This window comes from Eleutherodactylus coqui, chromosome 2 (genome assembly GCF_035609145.1).
Source record: "Eleutherodactylus coqui strain aEleCoq1 chromosome 2, aEleCoq1.hap1, whole genome shotgun sequence".
In the NCBI taxonomy this organism is placed as follows: Eukaryota; Metazoa; Chordata; class Amphibia; order Anura; family Eleutherodactylidae; genus Eleutherodactylus; species Eleutherodactylus coqui.
In genome coordinates, this window is record NC_089838.1 from 159,656,933 (window position 1) to 159,673,253 (window position 16,321).

The window sequence follows — 16,321 nt, forward strand, 5'->3', positions numbered from 1 at the left end:
CATACTGTGCAAAATTTTCATAAGATATAAATTTCCATCTGTTTACTTTATTCTGGATGCACGTTGGAAAAACTGTATTTTAAAATTTTTTTTAACCATTTAGGAAACGTACAAACATAACATTAATGATTAACATTTGGAGGAACATTTTGTTTTCCTGCACCAAGCCAAGATTGCAAAGGCTGATCGGTGTCAGAATGATAGATACCCCCACAAATGACCCCATTTTAAAAACTACACCCCTTGATATATTCACTGAGGGGGGACATGAGTATTTTGAGCACACAGTTTCTTTTCAGGAGTTAATGCAATTTAGGGGGGGAAAAAAATAAAATGTTATATTTTGCAAATAGGCATGTTTTCTTTTCCATAGTGCACATGAAAATGAGGATTTGCACCCCAAATGGATACCCCTATTTGTCCTGTGTTCAGAAACAAACCCATTGTGGCCCTAATATTATGTCTGGATGCACAACGGGGCCCAAACAGAAAGGAGCAGGCAGTGGCTTTCAGAGCAGACATTTTACTTGATGGCATTTTAGGCTCCATTGCCCACTTGTAGAGCCCTTGAGCGGCCAAAACAATGGAGAACACCATGTTGTGGATATCAGAGGTAAAATAGAACATGCTGCGTTCTGTTTTCTGTGAGCGGTTTACATAATTCCGACCCGCTAATGTGAGCAGGAATTGTGTGATCCAATGCATTTGATTGATACGTGTATTATCGCAAATCAAACGCATACAGAATCCGAAAATTCTATCCGGTCGTGTGAGACCGGCCTAAGGTAGATCGCTACCTTTTTATTATGTGACTGGGGACTGCTCAACAGAGCCAGCAGTCACTGCTCCAGGTTCTCGGTGACTTTTGGTAGCCGGGAGCAAGGAGATTTTTTAATTTCCTGGGCTCCCCGGCTGCTGCACGTGTCCGGCATCTTGCCTCTTAGTGATCGCATCGGTGAGATAAAACTTCACCTTTTTTTTTTTTTTAAACTTTTACATGATTTTCATTATCCATTAGATAACGGCAATCACATGACCAGGAACCGCATACCATAGTCCCCCGTGACATCTCCAGGCTCTCGGCTACCTTTGGTAGCCAGGAGCAGGGAGATTTAAAATTTCTCTGGCAATCCTTGACTTTTGCGCATGTGTCTGACACTTTGCTGATGGGCACATGCGCAAAGCTAGGAAAGGTCTGCGGTTAAAGATCCCATTGGGGGACAAATCTGGGAACCTTAGGTATGTAATTTCATCTTCCCTCATGGATACTATACGATCCGTTAGGGGAGATGAAACTAACTTTTTAAACTTTTTTTTTTTTAACACTTTTTAATTTTTCATGATCACCATTATCCAATGGTTTCCTGGTAACATCTCCCTGCACTCGGATATCTCTGACAGCAGGGTGATATTAAATTTGCCGGGCTCTCCGGTCTTCGGCGCATGCTCAGAAGCCCATCGCAGATTCAGATCGCTGCAGGACATCACGGAGGACCTTCAGTATCCAGGAGAAAGGAGATTTTAAATGTCCCACGTCGATCTGGTCTTCTGCGAATGAGTCGTTATTTTTCCTTTGGCGCACATGTGCAGAAGATGGTGGAGGGTTCTGGACCAGATCAATGTGGGACTGAGAATGGAGGGGAGTAGTTTCAGCCCCCATCATGGATGCTATCCATGAGGGGAGCTGAAAATTTAACTTTTTTAGCTTATTTACTTTTATGTGGCTGTTGCTATCCATTGGATAGCGCCGATCGCATTACCATGACAGATCCAGGTTGTTGGCTACCTCTGGAAACAGACAGCACATATATATGTGTGTGTGTATATGTAATATATATTTAATAAATAAAGGGAGATCAAATATTACCTCCACAGTGCCACCTATTGGAAAGCAGTATTACTTCAAGCCAAAGGTAGACTCTTTATACAAGCCTTGTAAGAATGACGGAAATAAAAGCAAAGCCAGACTCCATGCACAGACAGCTGTTTCAGGGTATTTGTGCTTCAATGGTGTACAGTAGGAGTCTAGCTTTGCTAGTGGGAGGCCTGGGACAGGGGTCAGAAACGCTATCTTTTCTTAGGGAGAGCACCTAGACGGTGAGTGAGGAGACTTAAAAGGCCTTTCATGCTCCTCTGGGTAATATGCAAATAAGGGAGATACACACACAAACGCAAATTTACATACATACATTAACCCCCCCCCCCCCTTTTTTTTTTTTTTTTTTTTTTTAGAGGGGGGGTTGGTGAGGGGGAAGTGGGAAAAGTTGTTAGAACAGCCTCTTGGTATAGTTAACTCACCACTGCGTACAATACATTGAGAAATATGCAGCAAATGTAATTCAATCTATTCACAATTTTAGAGATGTACACTTTCTTTTCAAATGTTACATTTCAAAATTGAGATATTTTAGATGTTTTGAGACAGACTGCTCTATTAAAATAAATATAAATGCAAACAGAAGGTGGTTCCTTGCAAGGCAGAACATGCAGCTTTCAGGAGTAGTAGTAATCCTTAGGTGCATTTTTTAATTAAAGAGATCTGAAAACCTACATAACAGAAAATAATCTATTAACTGATAAAAAGGTAATGAAAAACAAGCTAAAAGGGTTTAGGCCTATTTACACACAAAGATCGTTCAAAAGGTTTTGAGCGATTGTTTAGCATAAACTGCAAATGGACACTAATGTGTATTAGCAGCTTATCACCTTCATTTGCATGTAAATGAGCCTCTGGAAGCTGTATGAAGAAAACAGTAGGTGGTCTGTTCTTTGCATTCAGCTCCTTTGTTCTGCCACAGGGCTGCAAGCTGAATACAATGTAGTCAGCGCTCCCATGGAGAATACAGCACCATGGACAGCAAACACAGCATGCAGTCTCTGTTCTCTTCTCTCCAGCTGAATGATGGATTTTATGCTCACCTAAAAATCATCGTTCAGCCGAAGAGTGAAAGATGGGAGTGTTGACACACAAGAATTATCGCTCAAACGATGGCTTTTGAGCAAATTTTGAGTGACAATCGTTGCGTGTAAATGGGCCTTTAGTCCCATTCAAACAATTATGCCTGAGATGGGAATATTCATCTGTATGTGGATGGAAAGTGGTTGATGAGAGTACAAAAGCAGGCTAGCTAGCTGTATTATGATGTTTCTGCAACTTCCGTAGTAGTAAATAGCTTCCAAGATCTGAGAACTAAGCAGTTTGCTGTGCTACGTCATTTCGATAACTCCTGTTCACTTTTATGGAGGGTACGAAAACAGCGTAGTAAAGCCAGCTAGACTACTTTCGTAATCTTATCCACCTTTAGCCACCCCACTCATCTCAGCCATAATATTTTTAGATGGGATTACCCATCTATTTTTTCAGGGATCGTCCGAGTAATGTGCTTTATCCGAGTATCGCTGTACTCGGGGTTAAAGATTCGGGGAGCGCCGCGGAGCGGGGAGCTGCAGGGGAGAGCCGGGAGGAACGGAGGGGAGATCTTTCTCTCCTCCTCTCCCGTCCGCTCTCCCCTGCTCCCCGCCGCAACTCACCTGTCAGCAGCGGCGCTCCCCGAATCTTTAGCCCCGAGCACAGCGGTACTCGGATAAAGCACATTACTCGGACGAGTAGTGCTTATCCGAGTACGTTCGCTCATCTCTAGTGAATAGCCTATGATGCTGCTGTAAAGCTTATCTCTAAACGCTTTTAATGCTATTAACTGTAGCTCAGTAAAGATGCGTATATACAACAGGATAAAAAAATTTACAATCAGAAAATAAAAACAGATTATAAAATTGTAAGATCTTTTACTACCTGGTTTTATTAATACAAAAGAAAATTGGTAATATAGTCCCTTTAAATATCTAGATTTTCATACAAGAAATGAAAGTATGTGTAATGCTGGAATAATGCCAATCTTGCCTAAAAATGATCTAACAGTAAACACTAACTTCTCAATACCCTAAAGATTGCACAGTTTCTGGTTGGCCCAGAAAATTACCATATTATGATCCATTTGTAAATATTCTTATTTGCTTTTCATAGTCTTTGTGGACCAAGTAAAATTGATGCACAGTCTGTAAGTAAGTTATGTTGTGTGTTTTCTATGCTCTATCTAGCATGGGAAAATTTACTTTGGAATTCTGGTGACAACTTCCATTCAAATCGTACAAAATTATCTTGATTTCAGCTAAAGAGTACGGCAAAATCTGTAGCACGATAAAGCATCCTGAGATGTGCATGTAATTCTCTAGGTATTAAGTTCTAAATATTTTTATTGAAAACCTATACATGTATATAATAATTAATCAGACAGATGGTACAATAAATTGTACATTGTATCAATAGCCACGCATCTCTTATATCACAGATATCAGCTTCCATAATATAGTTAACCCTACAATGCATGATTTTTTTCTTATCGTTTCCACTTTGCACTTTAAATCATAGTAGTCAAAATTCTACAACATCCATTATAAGATTAACCCTTTCCAATCCAATTTGTATCCTGGTTTTCCTAGGGGGCTTACTCTTTTTCTGTCGTTATACAACGGCGCTATCTGCTGGCTAAAGCCAGTACTGCATGAGGTGACACGTTGGATAGGCTCGGACAGCAGAGAGGCTGGCAAAATACAGTAAGAGAACCTCGACGGACGTCTTCCAACATTGGAGCTGTACAGCCTTAAATCACAATGTCTTCAGATGTAAGACAGTGGATTGGAAAGTGTTAAAGAAACGAACATAGATAGGAATCATGTCCCTTGGAGTCGTTCACCAAGGCCCAGCACTATAGCCCACCTGGAAGGTGGGAAGAGTCAAAACCCTCCCAATTGGGCTAGTCCAATGAGAAACAATGTTGATCCTCTGAGGGTGGGAGGGGTATCCTGGCCGATATATAAACAATCAAACAGAAACCAAAAAGGGGGAGAAGTTATCATCTCAGTACTAAAAGTTAGTTTTCATTTTCTTTTTGAGGTGGCATTTCAATCTCGTCTCTGACAGATCTTTTTTTTTTCCACAAATGAATATCCCTGTTAGGGTGACTACCCACTACAGTTTTTTTCCACTACGAAATTCGCAGCGTTTTTTTTCTGCAGGGGTCTATGTGACTTGTAATGTTAAAATCGCGATTTCACGGTAAATTTTAACATTACAAGTCCCATAGACCCCTGCAGAAAAAAAAAACGCTGCGAATTTTGTAGTGAAAAAAAAACCTGTAGTGGGTAGTCACCCTTAAGAGTAACTTTTTAATGTAGGTAATAATATTGCATTAAGTTACAAGCTGGTTAACAATTCGCTGTATAGAAACAAACACGGACCATATGCACCCTGTGGAATTTGCAGCTAAAGTTAAGAAAAAAGTACATAAATGTGATGTGATACAAGATGAACAGTATCTGTTTTTTAACTGACACCTTGTGTTAAAAGATGTAACATGGCTATATGTGTTGATATTTGATTGTCTGCCTGGGTTGTCAGAAAAGATTGTGGATCTAAATAAAAAGTAAATATTGCTGTCATGTTTAAAGTTACTTGGGCATTTCAAAGCTGTGACAGAGAAGAGCCAGAGGAGCAAGTAATGACAAGTGAGAAGGAAGACACCGGAGAATGTCATACCAAACAAGCATGGCAATGTCTGATTTATTGTAAAGAAAGGTAAGGCCCTGCTATTCACTTATTTCCCTCCGCACAACTGATTCTTCGCTGTATGCCATAACTACAAATATTTGTAAACTAGAATACAATTAAACCCATGTAAATCTTGACTCTTAAGAATATATTTACAATATAGAAATTGCTGCATCATTTACCCAACTGTATGTAAAGGGACCTGAACAAGAGGTAGGCTAAACAAAAGTAATTACCATGAGGACAATCTAACAACAGTCTAATGTTTAAGGAAGCAGACTAATGTCTACTGTTGGGGGAAACGCAATTAGCTTATTAAAAATCAAGATGTCCGATTCTTACTTTGATTAATAGGATATGAGCAAGCAGCTGACCAACCACGTGCCATGTGTCAGTAAATATGCTTGCCAATGGGAATGTCAGGGAACACAGCTAATGGCTTGACGAGCTGCGGGGAAGTCAACTTGTTCAGCTATTTAATATGTATTGCTAAATATAGGAGTGAACCATTTTCATCTTACTGTAATAGTAATTAATTTTCTTACAATTAACATTAGACGCCTTGTATATATGTTTCCAACGGCAATGAATCGGTTTTGGTTTATCCCTGTTCTGGTAGGAGTAAAACAATAGCTACAAAAAAGATTGATTGAAGATAAAATGTGATTATTCTTGTGAACAACTAAAATAGAAAGAAATGAACAAAAATTAAAGCATGTTTAGCTTGGGCTCTATAGTAAAGAGGACACACGTATTCTAAAATTAGCTCAATTAACTATCAACGAGAGAGGGTAACGAGTCACATTTTCTCAATTTTACATATGCTATTTACCTAGGTCAGAATAGTAATCAGTATTTTACTAGGTTAATTGGAAACATTTTTCATTTCATTTTTCTTCATTACTTAATTATGAATACATATTATACAAAATGAATGTAGATTTTTCATAAGTGAAGACTGCTCAAAAGAAATTAAAGCAACCAAAATTGCATATCCGTATTTTAAAAGAAATACACAAATCTAATTGCTTACAGGGAAGTAGATATAGCTTAACAGATATCAGAATGGCAGTTATGTGTAACCATACTCCACTCAAAGTAGTAATGCCGGCGTACCTAAACACTGCTAAGAAAACTAGTGCCATAGTAAAATCATTACGCACTAAAAGATTTACCTATCCCCCCTGCAGATAACCTACTGTGAAAAGTGGATTTTACAAGTGCTATATATATTAGATTTGTATTCGAAATAGAGAAATCCCAGGAGTAAGCGGCGCTGAAGATGTGCTCCTGAATTTACATCTAGTTATATCTTGTAATGAGCAAACTCTAAGATATAACTTTGAAAATTTCCACTCCATTGAAGAAAGAAGTAGTACCAAAAAGTTCTTCATGAAAAAGGTGAAAATAGAAAAATTAAAAGGACAAAAGCAAGTATTTTTCATAGAGGACATACAAGGAACGGGAAGCATCCACTATGGGAGCCCAGAGAATTAAGCTTCTAAGGCCTCATGTCCACGGGGAAAATCAGGCCCGCTACGGATTCTCCATGGAGAATCCGTAGCGGGTCCCTCCTGCCCCGCGGACATGAGGCATAAAAATAAGAATAAACTTACCTCTCGCCCGCTCCGGATCTTCCCTTCGCCGCGGCTTCATCTTCTCTCCGTCGCGGCCGGATCTTCTTTCTTCGGCTCGGCGGATGCGCAGGGCACGTCAGTTACGTGCCTCGTGCATGCGCCGGCCCGAAGAAAAAAGATCCGGCCGCGACGGAGAGAAGATGAAGCCGCGGCGAAGGGAAGATCCGGAGCAGGTGAGTAAATTCCGATTTTGGTTCGGATCCGGACGGCTTCCATAGGCTTCAATAGAAGCCCGCAGGAGACCCGCACGAAAATGGAGCATGGTCCAGATTTTTTCATGCTCCATTTTTTTTTAAATCACTTTTATTGACCATCCGCGGGTATTCATCTACCCGCGGGTGGTCAATGCATCCCTATGGGATGCGGATCCGCGGGCAGGAGAAGAGTTAAAATCCGCTGCGGATTTTAATTTTTTTTGCCCGTGGACATGAGGCCTAAGGGAAGGACCATTTTGCTACACCAACACCAACATCAAACAGGGTACTACTAGAGAACTATATCTCACAGGCATAAGGATTAATAAGGATCTATTTAATAATATAGAAAACCACAAAGCAATATAAAGGTCCACAGAAATGACCCTGAGAGCTCAGTCATCATAGAGTTCACATATCCTGATGGCCAGATAGATGACAAGGAGAGGACAACAGTAAAACAGATAACCCTTATAATAACCCAGAAACCCTTTCTGCTGGTTTTTCTTCCAAAGGGATTAAGAGAAACACAGATCTAGTATTCTACCTCTATCAGTACCAGGGCTGGCCTACCACCCTGTGCAAGTACTATAAAAATATATCAATAATGAGTAACAGTAAGGATCAACAGATTAGGGTAAAAGAAACAAAATAACACTATCCTTACCATACATGTATATTATTACGGCACCATGATACAAGGCAAGGAGGACATGCTAGATAAATTTGAACAAATATGTCCTCATATCAAGGAATATTAAAGAGCAGATGAAAACTTACTAAAAACCACCACACACAATATCTAAGTTGAGAGTTGGACATATCCCTGCAGAGACAGTCTCTTCTCTATAGACCCATCTTCTATCTCACATCCCAACACTTCTCACCCCCAACCCAAAGCCGTGAGAGTGTCTGTCCCAACTAGAATGAGATTTTGTGCAATTCAAGGAAGAGCTTTAATGAAACCTAGGTGACAAAAATACAATTGGCCAAGTAACAAAAGAAATAAGGAAACTGCAATAGGAATACATATCAGCTCTCTAGAAAATACAAAGAGCAGAACAAGAATTTAAAAAAGAAAAACACAAAGCTCAAACTAGAAATAGAATATCTAAAAGTACTGACACCGCTTGCAAACCAGAAGGGATGATCAGGAGAAAAGGATGGTGCAAACAGGACAGCAAATAATAAGGATGCCAATATACCAAATAACCCTGACACCATAGATAGACCCAAAGTCAAGGAAAATCAATAACACTATACAAGTGAGGACAGAGCCACACAATACTACCTCCACTATAAAACCAGAGCCACAACCAGAAACAAAATCCAGTAGCAGCCAGTATAACATTATCAGACAACAAGCGGCAAACAAAACAACCAGTCCAGCACTCCAGTCATATTCAATAACATCACTCAGTGGTAACCAGCACACCAGCATCAAACAAGTGATAAGCAGGTTCCAAAACCATCATATTAATAGGTTATAATGGGAAATACCTAGACACCAGGCGACTCTTGCCAGGAAAAAGTCAGAAAACTTTGCTCCTCAACCATTGAGCAGGCAACAGCCACACTCAGCAAGCCATATTTCACCAATCCTGAAAATAATATACACTGTGTTACAAAAAAAACCTCCCAGACCAGCAGCAGCAAATCACAGAACAGCTGACCCAGCTAGTGATGACTGCGCATCAAAAGTTCCCTGGCTGCAAAATAGTTGTTTCTTCATTGCTCCCAAGGAGGGCAATATCTGTCCAGACCATCAACATAGAGCTGGTAGCTAAAATGAGCTTCATGCCAGACATCACCCTGGCAAAGCATACCTCCATAAACAATCATCATCTGTATGGCACCAAGCACCTCAACAAACAAGGTTTCAGCCTCCTTGCCAAAGAACTAAAAGACATTGTGCTAAAGAAAAAAACCCACACCTGGACAGCATATTAGGCAAATCACTGTCCCACAGCAAAGAAGAAAGAAAGCCACCTACCAAACATCAGGCCACCAGTGGCAAAAGCCAGAGAGGAGGCCACCACAAAGAAAAATGCATAGCAGAGACATGGAGATGAAGACCCTGCTGAGCACCATAGGTAGAAAATTATGTGACTGGACAAAACTGCATCCTCCACTAGACAGCAACCAGTAACCAACCCAATGTGCCCCATGTATCCAACCTCATTACAAAGTATATGGACCCACAATGAGCTCAATTATCAGTAGCTGGAACATACAAGGCCCAAACACTTCAGCGTTCAAATGTAAAACAAATGATGCAGACTTCAGCCAAAAAATATTGATGTACAAATCCTACTGGAAACATGGACTAAAAAACACAACTACAAGAGAACAAAAGAAAATCTTCCCAATGGGTGATGGTATAAAGAGTGCAAAAATGTATGGAAGACTGAAAACAGCGTCCAATAAGTAGCATAGAGACCGAAACAAGGCAAGTCTGCAGGGAAGCCTATAACACCATACAGCGGCATTACAGAACCATCCTCAGAAGGAAAAAGCTGAACTATATCTCCACTAGACTCAATCAACTTCAAGATGCCCTCGAAGACGACTCCTGGGAACTGTGGAACCACATGGGCTACAACCATAAGAAAACAATTTCCATATCCAAAACAGCAACATTTGGCTCCATTATTTCAGGGATCTCTACAACCTCTCGTATAAGGATATCCCAAAGGAAGAGCAAAGCCCAGAACAGGAAGAATTAAAGATGAAACTAAAGGCTACAGAGTTCTTTCACAGACTGAAATCCTTTCAAAAAATAAACCGTAACCTTTTATTAAACTCTTATAAAATCTTATACCAAAGAAAAGGGCCTCATAACATTAATTCATCAACAAATAACAGATGGTTTGTAGGGGTGTGCACCTTCGTTTAGTTTGGTTAGGGCCAGAATATCCCCTTCAAGGCTGGAGCTGCTGCTGAATCTTTTTGTTATTTTGTTTCCTGATCAAATACCTTGACCAATGAACAGCATTTGGTCATGAGTAAGGGACAAGCAAATTAGGGCATTCTAGTAAAACTTCTAATGGTTGGTTTTACCACCTCCAGGGATTATAGGGTCAGATGATAGTAATCTATTAAGGTTTAGGCCGAACAGCTCTGTACCCTGGGAATCTTTGCTGTATCTTATGCTCTAAAAAATCCATCTGGCAATGTCACTTCAAGCTATCCAGATTGTAGATATCAATACTATTATGGTTCATTGAAACCGGGATATCTGCCCTGGATAACTACAGATGGTTATTGACCCACTCGCAACCTTTCGGTGAAGAGAAACTCGTTGTGCTGAGACGCACACCGATAGGCCGAGCTTTTTATACTCAGGGTATATGGTCTATTCAATATTATCGTAAGATATAGACATATACCTGAGCTTTTGACCCATTTTGGGTCTGGTTCTATTTGTTCTTTAAATATACGGCTCCTGATGAATCACGAAAGCGATAGAAACGCGTCGAGCCTCATGAGCCTCTATAGAACCTAGTTTCTTCAACCAATTAATACGTCCCTGAAACCATCTATTTTAATTTAATGAGTTTATAGGTGGGCATGCACCCTGGTATGACACTACTGGACAACATAATTGGCATCCTTGCCATACCATATTAGTCCAGTTTGTCACCATTGTTCCCGATTGTGGGAGACATGGCTAAGGGGATATTCTGGCCCTAACCAAACTAAACGAAGGTGCACACCCCTACAAACCATCTGTTATTTATTAATGAATAAATGTTATGAGGCCCTTTTCTTTGGTATAAGATTTTATAAGAGTTTAATTAAAGGTTATGTTTTATTTCTTGAAAGGATTTCAGTCTGTGAAAGTACTTAAACATTCACTGGTCCTCCTGCAACTGTGACTTCTAAAGACTACAGAGGAAGTATTCAGACTTCCAAAACCCTCGGGATACACCAATAGCATTGCAAGAAGTAACAGTGAAAATCCCATGCATAAAGTGCAAAAATTCTTGTGGCCCAGATGGGATAGTACCCAAAATGATCAATACAGCCTACTAGAAGTACAGGCTGCAACAATCAAACTATTTGAGGTCATGCTGAGTGCTGGCTAAATCCCCCAAATCTGGAACCAAGGCCTCATAAATCTCATACACAAGAATGGGAACAGGTACAACCCATCCAACTACCAAGAGACATGTGTCAGTAGGATCTGTAGAAACTGGTCAACAATATCTTGAACAAGAAGATCCTCACCCAGCGTAATATTCTCAGCAAAAGCCAAGCAAAATTCATGCAAAACCACCACACCGCATCTACACCTTGTACAGCCTCATCAAGAGCCACATCCACAATAGAAAGCAGGGTAAGATCTACACCTGTTTTGTGGATTTCGAAAAGGCTTTTGACTGTATATGGCACCCTGGTCTGTTCCTAAAACTACTGGAGAGCGGAATAGTAGGGGAAACATACCAAGTCATTAAGCGCTCCTACACTGAGAACAGGTGCAGCCAGAAACGTAACTTGAAACTCCTGGGCCCCAATGCAAAATCTGTAATGTGGCCCCCAACTACAATGCTTTATTCATAGTACTGGGCTGGCTCCCTATATGGAGAAGAGAGGCCTTATGGGCCCCATACGGCTCCTGGGCCCGGGTGCAGCATAAATGTAGATGGGTGGAGAATGGCTTATTTCTAGCAGAGACAAGGAGTCAGATACTCTTCAACATCTATATCAATGAGCTGGCCACTGCCCTAGAGTTCTCCTTGGCACCAGGTGTCACCCTCCATGACACCAAGGTAAAATTCTTCCTGTATGCAGGTGGCCTCCTGCTACTATCACCAACCAACAAAGGACTCCAGAACCCACTGTAATTTTGGAAAGATTCAGCACCACATGGGCACTGACCATGTACCCAAAGATGACCAACATCATGGTGTTCCAATGGAGAAACAAAATCAGCTGGGGAACCTACCTCCATGCTAAACAATTGCTAACTTACAGCAACTGACAAGTACACCTATCTGGGCCTAAAAATCAACCAGTCAAAGCATCCAGAACCTTCTATACCATTGGAGGATGACTGTACCACCTCAAACCACTAGCCACTAGTGATGTTCTGGCTCAAAATCTTTACAGTGTTATTTCCCCAATCCTCCTATATGGCAGTAAAGTCTTAGGCCCATACACATACCCAGACCAGTTAGTGGGATGCCAGCCCAACTAAAATATTCCACCTAGAATTCTTCAAGTGCCTTCTCCAAGTCTATCAGAGCATATCAACACAGTGCCTGTAGAGAGCTGAGCTGGACAGATTCCCTTCTACACCTTACAATCCAGAAGAGGGCATTATTATTCCAGGTCCTTATATAAAGTAGGAGTTCAAGCTCTTACATCACAAAGCCATGCTACACCAAAAGGGCTCCTAACCAACCAGATACCTTGAACGAATCAAGCCAAACCACCTAGCACCACCTCACAAAAGCCAAAATGAAGAAAATGATAAATGAGAGGAATATATCAGTGACTGGAGGAATGGCATGAGCATCCCACACTGTGTATAGTAGTAGTACATAATGATAAACTGCACCACATCAGGCTAAGATGTACAAATATTAGATAATGTACCGCTATATGCTATGCCTCACACTCACTCAGTATTTACAGGGTAGGCCATGTAAATGTAGCCTGGCACCACACTCTTATGAAGGCTGTCTAAAAGAAAATGTGTGTTCCATATGGCAACCAAACACAGAGCAGCTTTCATTTCATACACTGCTGAGGTAAAATGGAAGCTGTGATTGGTTGCTATGGGCAACAAATATTCTTTTTTAGGCTAATTTCATACGTGCAAGTGCATCATCAGGCCATGAAACTTAGCCAGATATCGTGCTCGGGAACAAGGGAAGTCACCGCAGATGCAAGGAGTTTTTGTGTCAAAAATACCTCCCATCACTTCAGGAAAGTGGCAATCATCCCTGTATTGCAGTGTAGTCATGTACACCTCGCATGCCTTGCAATGTTTTTTCTGGCCCCATTGAAAACAACGGGTAAGGTGTTCCAAGGGAACGTCCAAAGATAGGACATGCCATGATTTTTTCATGTGTATTTTTTTATGTATATAACCCCATTCAAAAGTATGAGGTTCATATTGGGGCAAGACTTGTTCGTCCTGTAACGCACAAATCTCTCATGATTTTCTCGGCCGTGTGAAAGTGGCCTTAGAGCATCACCCTACGCAGCAGGAAAAAGTGTGGATTATGCATAGTGGAAAACACACACCAAAATCTGCATTACTTCCAAGTTAAAAACCTCAAAACCTCATCATTGAATGGCTGTGATTGGTTAATCCAGCACCAGGTTTTATTGGCTGACGCGGCACTGGATTAACCAATCAGAGAATTAGCTTGCAGGAGGCAGGGTATTCAAGCCCCGCTTCCAGGAAGAACTGCTCTGTTGGCGTGAAGGAAGCCTGCAGCAGCGCCGCAGGCCATCACGAGTAACCTGAACACCCGTTGCTAGGTGAGTATTGTTTTTTTTGTTTTTTAACATGTAGCCTAGCTAGGGCTGTTTTTTGTTTAAAATGTTATTTTTTTAACAGTGACCTATAGTGGGATTTAAACATAGAACAGTACTATGTACTGTTTTATGGTTAAAATCTTTTTTTTCTTAATTTTGGATTAGAAAGTAGGGTGTGTGTCTTATACACGGAATATACAGTACTTGGACAGCTATCATCATTGTGTGATATCACACTAATTTTCCGTGGCCCACCCTGTGCAAGAGAGCATTTTGTGCCCTTGATTTTCACATCTACAGTCTGCTATCAGTGTGCAACATCATTTTTGAACAAACTTTGGTAAAGATTCACCCAGTGGGCACACAACTTCCCTCTTTAAAGATTGCATCTGTAAGTGAAAATCATCCGGCCAGTAAGCGTGGAAACAGTGGAGGATGTTCAGAAATTCACCATCAGAGCAAGCAGAGAACCTCCAACTATTAGGAAGATTCTGCGCATGTCATTCTTGCGATGTTATTCCTACTGACTGCAATTCTTACAGGCCATGAAAGCACACAACAAAGCAAGATGACGTTCTTTCTGCAATAATATGCATACTCTAATGGAAAGCCATGGTTTCATGGAATCTTTAGTGTTTAGTGATGAAGCCGCCTTCCACATTTCAGGAACACTAAACGTAATGTCAGAATCTGAGGGAAGGAGAACTGACATATCTACATTAAATATATGCGCAACGCCACCAAGGAGAAAGTGTTTTGTGCTATAACCTGTAGAACAATGTACGGCCCCCTTTTTCTCCATGAGGAAACAATCACAAGGATTTCATACCTAGATGCTACAGATATGGTTTCTGCTGCAGCTGGAACAGAAAATCCCAGATTTCATCTTCCAACAGGATTAAGCACCATCTTCCCCCCCACATTTTCACAATGAAGTTAAGAGAGAGCTTGATAGGCAACTACCAAATAAATAGATTGGGTATGCAGGTCATGACAATAATGTACTTCTTCCTTGGCCTCCACGTTTCCTGAGCCTCACACCTTGGAATAGTCTATATATGCCACCCTTACCACCCTCCATACATGACCTATAGATCACAGAAGCCATTGCATTAGTCAATGGTGATACACTAAAATATGTATGGCAGGAACTTGACTACAGGCTCGATGTGTGTCGAGTGACAAAGGGGGCTCACATTAAACACTTCTGATGTGGGAATTGGATTTTGTTCAACAAAACCTTTTAAATTTCCGTTGCCATTGATATCCCATTTATCTATCTAAAAGTAATTAAATGTGAGTTATGATTGTTTCAAATCAAGTTGATCATTTGTAATGTGATAACGACATTATCTATCTGTCCCCGTCGTGGGATGGGCTTTCTACTAGTCTATACATATATATCTGTAGTCACAATACAGGAAGTGCTGCTAAAATAAGGGGCGCAGTGGAGGCACAGTACTATGTGGGGAAGGTTGTCCGTGTGTTTGTGTGTACTTCTTAGCTCTTCTGAGCAATCAATGTGTGTGGCGGCTGCTGTCATTATTTGTAGCCGGTCCCAGTGGCCCTGTGCTGACTGCCAAGTACATGACTTAACATTACCTTTCGGTTTTGGGTTACAAAATAGGTAAATCAAGCACCAGGTGTGCAATGCTTTAAAGAGCATGAGATGGTGGAAGCCTTTTGAGCAGTGGTGATAAGTGCTCTTGGAGGCAAGCTGTTAGTCAGTGGTTCTCCTGTAATCAGTGGAGGCAAGTTATTTTAATGGCCTCACGTATTGGTGGCTAGCCGCTGACTAACATGGATCCTCCCACAGATACTTTTCATAACACTGACTGAGCATTTTAAAGCAGCATTGCTATACTAAAGTGGTACCTGGATCTTATAAAATGATGGCACATTGCTAGAACATGTCATTACTTTATGATTGGTGGAGGTCCAATATCTGGGACATCCACCGATCTCTCTGTTTTCCTTGTGCAGTGGCACCGTTGCCAACCCTGTGCAGGGAACTACAGTCAATGAGGCACTGCTATAGTTCCCTACACAGCAGTCATGAACAAGTTAGGGAAAAGGGGAATCATCACTAAATCATTGCAGTAATCCCTTCATCTTCCTCATCGGTAGAGGTCTGAGTTTGGACCTTCACCAATCACATAGTGATGACACATCGTAGCATAATGCCATCATGTTGTACCCTTTAAAGTCTCTCAGGAATTTTACAGTTGCTTGTAGCTGAAGTGCTAATGTCTGGTGACAGCGACACTTTAAAAAAATCCTCCTTTCTCCAATTGAAATCCAATGTTTTTCTTGGCAAACGAAGCTGTTTGTATACTGCTTGCCCCATCCCTGACCTAGTGCTAGGGCTCATCACACAACAGAGTCAGTCA

At 41.0% G+C, this 16,321-nt stretch overlaps 1 protein-coding gene across 6 annotated transcripts in view; it reads right to left on the bottom strand.

The window, feature by feature from the left end:
* The window catches only part of CADPS2 (calcium dependent secretion activator 2), a 458,085-nt gene that overhangs the window by 234,320 nt on the left and 207,444 nt on the right, over positions 1–16,321 (bottom strand). The window lies entirely within an intron of this gene.